The following is a 7,449-nucleotide window of genomic DNA, read 5'->3' as shown; positions in this document are numbered from 1 at the left end:
CTGAAGTTCAAAGACTTTGTCCTTCAGGAACAATAAACTTTGTTTGTTTTTTGAGATGGAGTCTGGCTCTGCCGTGCAGGCTGGAGTGCAGTGGCGCAATCTCGGCTCACCGTAACTTCCGCCTCCTGCCTCAACGTCCTGAGTAGCTGGGATTATAGGCGCCCACCACCATGCCCGGTTATTTTTTGCAATAAACTTTTAGGGCAAAATTTGTTCAAAGAAATTAGCAATCAACATGTAATCTTCATTTTTAGATTTAACATCTCAAAATAAAACTCTGAGGCTTATATGCCAACCATCAAAACAAATCCTCATTCAGGTTGAAGCATCTCAGAGCAGAGTGGTGGTCACACTCAAGAGCAAACCCACCTGGCCTTCACAAAAAGCCCATAGTTTTGAAGAGGCAGCAATAAAGAAAGGGCAGGTGGAGCTGCCAGTACACACCACGCTTGTATCCAGGAAGTTCCTTGCTCTCTTTTTGGCTGGGTAAATGACTCACTGTTGTAATCTTGAGTAAGTCACTTAAATTCTAAGCATTCAACTTCCTTCCATCCACTAACAATGACCTAATACTAAACATGCTGGAAAATGATGTAAGACCATTTCCTCTCCATTACCAGCGGCTAAGAGTAACAGGTGACTAAGGAGGGAGAAAAAAAAAAGGAATGATACATAAAACAAGAGTAATTCACCCTTTATCATAAGACCACTCCCACTAAGTTAGGAGTATTTCTCCTAGGAATGTTTTTGAGCTATTTCAACATGGGTACTGGGATAGCTAATTCAAGAGCTAGGGTTCAATTTTTTCCACAAAAACAGATTTTCAAACTATGATCTGTTGTCTAGGTGAGAATGCGTGTGCCAGTGTCTTTTTAAAAAGTGTTTTATACTGTGTGTTCATGAACTTGTATTCTAATCTTCTAGTTTAATTAAAAAATGCTCACCAAATGTAACAAAAGTTTATAGCTTTAGTTCAGAAGCAAGTAGTAATTAGAAAGAATGAAGGCTTTAGCCAGTTCACTTTTATAAAATATAAACTGCAGATTTAAAATTTTTTTTGGAAAAAAACCCCACAAAGGAAAAACTGTAATATGAGGGTTAGGTATGTAGATTTAGCCAACACATCCAGCTTCAAATCCTGGCTCTGTTTACTAGCTCTAGGTTGAGGGAAAGCTTCTTAATTGCTCTAAATTCTACACTTTTCATTTGCAAAATGTGGATAGTAATGCCTAATCTATGCATATTGCTGTGAAACTTAAGCAAGAAAAAATATACATATTAAATTTATGCATAAGGTATATATGTAGCAATTAATGCAATTTGATGCATAATTAATACTTGGGTTTTATGAGTGAGGAAAAATTTGACCTGGGTAATGCAGTAGTTTAATTTTATTCATTTAGTTTTCAGCTATTCAGAGCCTTTATTAAGTTCTTTAGAAAGAAATGATTTCTCAAATTCTTCAAAATCATCCACTAAGTTTACAGCAGATATTACACACAATGTTTTGCTTCTCTTTGGTGACCAATGTGACTTCTACAACAAATTCTATTTCTTATCTCTATGTGTTATTTCAGATATTTAAGTAATTTAATATTTCAAATATACTTAAAATTTCTAGTTATTCTTGGGATTATTTGCATGTCAGACATCAACATGTAGATCATTGCTTTGTTAAGTAATATCTTGAAATCTAACTGTTTAGCAAAGCAGAAAGGCCCTAGGAAAAATAATAATAATAAAAAAGAGGGACTAATCCTTCCCTTCCTTAGCCCTAGAGTATAAATGATTAAGCATCGTAATTGCAGGGTTCCTTATGCCTTATACAGTAAAAACATCAGAGAACAAGGGAAACAAACACAGTTCTCTTTGAGTCAGTGGCATGCTTCCCTGCCTACCACATGTCCCAAGCCAAGACTTGAGAAATAGGTGACTTGGCAAAGAAAAAGAAATAGCATATACTCGTAGAAAGCCCATAAACCAGAGCGGATGTGTAACTTGAAAATCCAAGCAAGGGCCTACTGCCCTTTTATTGGTTTTGCCTCTTGCCTCTATTGCCTTGTATTACCTCTGTTGGTGGCAATCAAGGCTGTGAATATGGTAAGGAAAAAAAGAAAGACTGCTAAAACCGGCTTGGCACTGAATCCCGTCACACAGCATTACAGGTCCATGAGCACACAAGCAGAATTTGACTTGCCCTTTCATATATCTTCACTATAACCTTGTCACTTTCTTAACTGAATTTATGGATCTCAGGTTGGTTTGGTCTTTACTATTCTTTACTGAAAATTTACATAAAATGGGTATTTGTTACTGTCATTATTTTATTATTGCTTTGCCAATTTGTTCAATGAAAATGGCCACAGCCAAATGATCAAGAAAAACTATGCAGAAATATTTGCTTGTCATAAATTATATATCCTAATAATATGTTAATGATATGCAACTGTTGAGTGCATTATATAACCTTTTATAAATGAATTCCTTCACTTCCAATCACTTCCAATTTGAATAGAGTGAAAAACTTAACAATCACAAAGTTATTATGAAGAAGATAATCAGAATTACCCAGCTTGAAGAAAGTTATTTAATTCAGTGTCTTATTTCTAAACAAAAAACCTCACAATTTCTTAAAGACAAAGTTTATATTAAATTACACATAATATACACATTGCATGTATATAAACATGCGAATACTTTCACAGTGGAAATTCCAAACTTAGCTAATCCTGAGTCTACCTGGACATTTACCTTTTTAAATTAATTTTTTTTAACCAGAAATACTGGTCTAGAATAATCAGGAAGCATAAATCATGAGAGCCAAGAGGGAAAGCCAGAAACTTGCAGCTGGCACAACTGATCTGGTCTTGTCAGTATAAATGACCATGACATGTTGATTCCAGTAGGACCTGAGGCCCCCAGAGTAGAGGCGTGATGGAAATTGTGCTTTGGTGGAAATAGCGTGGAAATTCAGGTAAGAGAATTCACTTGAACTCAGTTTCTGCCTCTTCCAGTTGTGTTAGTCATGACTCCTGATGGAAGTTCCAGAAATCCAACTAGAACTAGCCTAGACAAAGGAAAATGAGACATTTATTGGCTGAGGAAAGCAAACTGGCAGAAGGACAAAAATACAGTTGTCACCAAGGACAACTGGCCCTGGGGTAGGAATGCTGCTGGGTTCCTCTCTTTCATTGCCATTTTTGCCTGCATGTCAGCTTCCTTCTCTAGGACCAGAGCTCTCAAGCTACATAACACAACAATCTTCAGTGGCCCCTGCCTCCCCTGTGAACAACTTCCCAACCAGCAAAGAGGAGTCTCTCCCTACATCACCATCCTCCATCCTTCTTCTCATCTTAGTAAAAACGTGACGAAAGATTCCAAATGACTAGGCTCTCCTCTTTCATTCAAGTCCTGGGACGGCAGGGTTGCCGCCATTAGTCCACCTTCTGTCAGATGGCCTCTGAGGTCAGTGTAGCCCAGGAGATTAAGGTCACATAACATGAGGTGGTTTCCAACCAGTCCAAATGTTGGAGGTTGGGATTGGGGAGCAGTTTCTTACAATAAAGGGGTTAGTACAGGTAAGATTTCTGTGAGCAAGGCAGCCCTGGTGATTTAACTCTGCTACAGTAGCTGCTGGCCTGAGGCCAAGTTACCTTAACCTCCTTAGTTTCCTAAACTATACAATGGGTAAATTATAATATTTAATTCAGAATCATTGTGAGGAGTTATTAAATTAATACATGATAAAGTACCTTAAAAACACAAAATGCTTACAAATGAATACATTTTCAGTTTTTTTCTCAGATTAGATTCAGATATATTTCTGGAATCTGGTGTAAGCCAGTGAAGAACTGCCTTTCCCTCAGCCTCATTTTAAGCATTAGATGCTGCCCAGTGAATTTATCATTAATAATTCTTAGGGAAAGGTTCTAATAATTAGCAGGTTATTTGTAGCAAGTATACCAGATCAAATGTAAGAAGATATGTTAGCAAGAATTAGGTCTAGCAATTTAAAATATCAAGCCTAAAAGAACAAGAGTTTCCTGGCTAACACTGTGAAACTCTGTCTCTACTAAAAATACAAAAAATTAACCGGGCGTGGTAGTGGGCACCTGTAGTCCCAGCTACTCTGGAGGCTGAGGCAGGAGAATGGCGTGAACCCAGGAGATGGAGGTTGCAGAGAGCTGAGATCGTGCCGCTGAACTCCAGCCTGGGTGACAGAGCGAGACCCTGTCTCCGAAAAAAACAAAAAACAAAAAACAAAAAAAAAACAAGAGTTTATTCTGTCTCATCAGAAAAACAGCCATTTCTGCTCCATAATCTGATATCTAAATTATGGACTACTCCAAAGAAATGTGTTTTCCAGAGAATGTAGCTGAATACTTATCTAGAATAGGAAAGTAAATTTTACTTAGTGTTCCTTACTCGTAGCATTCTGAGTCCTTTCCTTAATACTGATTTACATATCATGTGGGAGGCTGGCAACACAAATTCCATGCTGTTAAAAAGGAAACAAGGGTGGAAATATTTAGCAGCTCACCTGCAGTGGTTCGTGACATCACTCAAGTAATGACACCAAGTGAAAAATTCTTCTCTTCCATCCCCAAATTCAGGACTTCACTATTTCTTGAATTAATTGACTGTTCTTAATTCCATAGCATTTGACTTTAGAATTGAAATATGTGGTATTTGATGCAGTTCATAAAGCAGGCAGTTAGCTCTCCCTGTGTGTAAGGCCTCCTTAAACTACTAGCTTTTGTTGTATTTCCCTGCCTCGAGCAACTTTTCTCTGGTGGGAGAAGGCCAGGGTTGACACTGAATTTCTCAGTGTCAATCCCACCTACTTTATCCCACCCAAAACTATTCTAAAGAAAATAAAGCAATTCTGCCTCATCCTTGGCACACTAAACACAAACTCCAATCTCATCTCCACTGGGATCGCCTCTCTGAACTCTCAAGCCCGGTCAGATGATCCTCCTTTGGGTCTCAAAGTATACTGGGCATGTCCCTTGTCTATTTTCTTCAGCATGTATGTATCTTCAGTGCCTAACAATGTGCATACTATTTATTAAATAACAAGTATTTATTGGGCATCCACAATATGTCAGGCTTTAATCTAGTAGTTGTAGAAGTTGATACTTAAAACATGAATGAATGAATAAGATTTCCAATTCCATCTGCAGGTGGGATTAGGAACCAGTCGTATACCATAAGTTTGGGCTCTCCCAGGACCATTAGGTTATAATAGTTTCCATTAACCCCCACTGTCCTTGTCCAGCCATTAGAACTGGGCCTTTCCGAAATTTTCTACTAGTTCCTTAAGTGCTTGTATATGGCTAGAATTCTGCACCCTGATCCACTTGGCAAGTAAAGAGCTTTGGCTTTTTTATTGATAGTCTCCTTCTCCTAGGGGCTGTGTCTAGCACAAGTGTTATGAGCCATCTGAACCACGATGCCTCTACCCATTGAACTTCAACATAGCCCCCACCCATTGTCTACAGTGGCCATTTCAATATCCATTATTCCTACACCTCCTGGGTCACCACTGCCACCTCTATCTCAAGAGATGAGCTCAACTTCTATCATGTAGAGTAAATGGAAGATATTAGGTACAAACATCCTCAAATTTATATCGGTACATCTTCAAAATTATCTGCCCATATACCTGTTGTGTCCTTATTTCCTCTTTTCATTATGGAAAATGTCTCTCCTCTGCTGGAAAAAAATTAAGCCCCCAACCTTAGTTCTGGATACCATTCCCTCTCTCTGTCTCTGACTTTGAGACACAACTTTTATTTGAATGTATAAGTTCCTTATACATCAGACCTATTAACTTTTCATATAGTACCTAAAAATTCTCTGTAGTAGTTGAAAAGGTAACAAAGCAATGTTCCCAGTAAAGGTTTTTATAAACCAGGGTTTCCCCACCTCAGCACCTTCGACATTTTGTATGGGATAATGAGGAAGCCAGGGTGGGTTGCGGGGAGCTATCCTGTGCATTTAGCATCTCTGGTCTCTACTCACTACATGCCAGTAGCACCTTACTCCTCAGGTTGTAACAACCAAAAATGTCTCCAGTCATTGTCAAATATCCCTTGGGGGGCAAAATTACTCCTGATCAACTGAGAACCACTATTATAAGCAATTAGAAAGCAAAATGTAGGATTTGAGAGCAAGATCAGAGGCTTCAGGTATCTGGATACAGAATCAACCTAAGTTGTGTGTTTGAGTTTGAATGCCATTAACGATAAAACTTTAAGGGTCAAAAATATACTACACAGTGAAATTGTGGTAAAGAATCAAATGATTAAAAATTCAGCTAGGGGTCTAAGATAAAGTTATGAGTGCTAATGAAATAGTAGATTGAGCATACAAAGACCTTCATTTTGAAAGATAACATAATGATTAAGAGTTTGATCTTTTCTGTTCTTTGTATAGGAAGCTTTATTGTAAGAAAGGGGACATTGCACAAAGCTGTGAAGTGATCCAATTTTTCACAAAATTCTCCAGATGAATGCCTGTAAATATCCTCCTAAAACATGTATGAATTCCATATTCCTGATACAAATGATCACCTCCTACTCTGATTTGTAGAAAATTAAGGCACAGAAAAAGAAGACAGGAACTTTCAAATAGTATAATAAAATAGTATATGTTTCTTATAATTTAAAATGGTTCATGACTGTGTTGCCCCGCTTACTTCATTTACACATACTGATACTTGCTTTGTATACTAATCAATAAGTTAAATATATTAGTGGTCACTCCTACTAAAAGTTAGGCAAAGGGTCATTAAAAATACATATAAAAATAACCCTCATACTAATCTTATTTCCATGAAAAAGTTCAATCTCATGTTTAACACGTCAATTCATTAATTTTTTCCAGAAAGGGAAACAACTTGATAATAACAGAATATGTTGTGGTTAAGAGTGAGGGACAGAGTCAAACTGTGGGAGTTCGAATGCCAAGCTCCCTCTCTTCTTGCTGTGTGACTTTGGGAGAGTCATTTACCTTCTCTGGGCCTACACCACACAATTAGAAGAAACAATCGTGTGGAAAGTATAGTGTCCAGCATGTCCATAACTATCACCATCATCATCATTATCATCATCATAGATAACCAACCCTACCCACTAGCCACTGCATAGAGGCTAACCAACATACCAGTCAAGGACAGGGCTTCTGGATCTAGCCAGACCTTGCCACTGAGAATGACGACCAGTAAATATCAGCTTCCTTCCAGACACGCATCTGAGACTCACTATTATCTGTTTCTGGCAGGGTTTTAAAAGTCTCTCAGGAGCCTGCTGATCGTTGATTACTATACTCATTATCAAAAAAGGAATTATCCAGAAATTAGCATATTCTTCTTCAAATAATATGATCTCTTTTTTTTTTTTTCTTTGATACAATGTCTAGCTCTGTCACCCAGGCTGGAGCGCAGCG

Source organism: Macaca thibetana, chromosome 5, assembly GCF_024542745.1.
Source record: "Macaca thibetana thibetana isolate TM-01 chromosome 5, ASM2454274v1, whole genome shotgun sequence".
Lineage (NCBI taxonomy): Eukaryota > Metazoa > Chordata > Mammalia > Primates > Cercopithecidae > Macaca > Macaca thibetana.
This window is presented reverse-complemented; position numbering follows the sequence as displayed.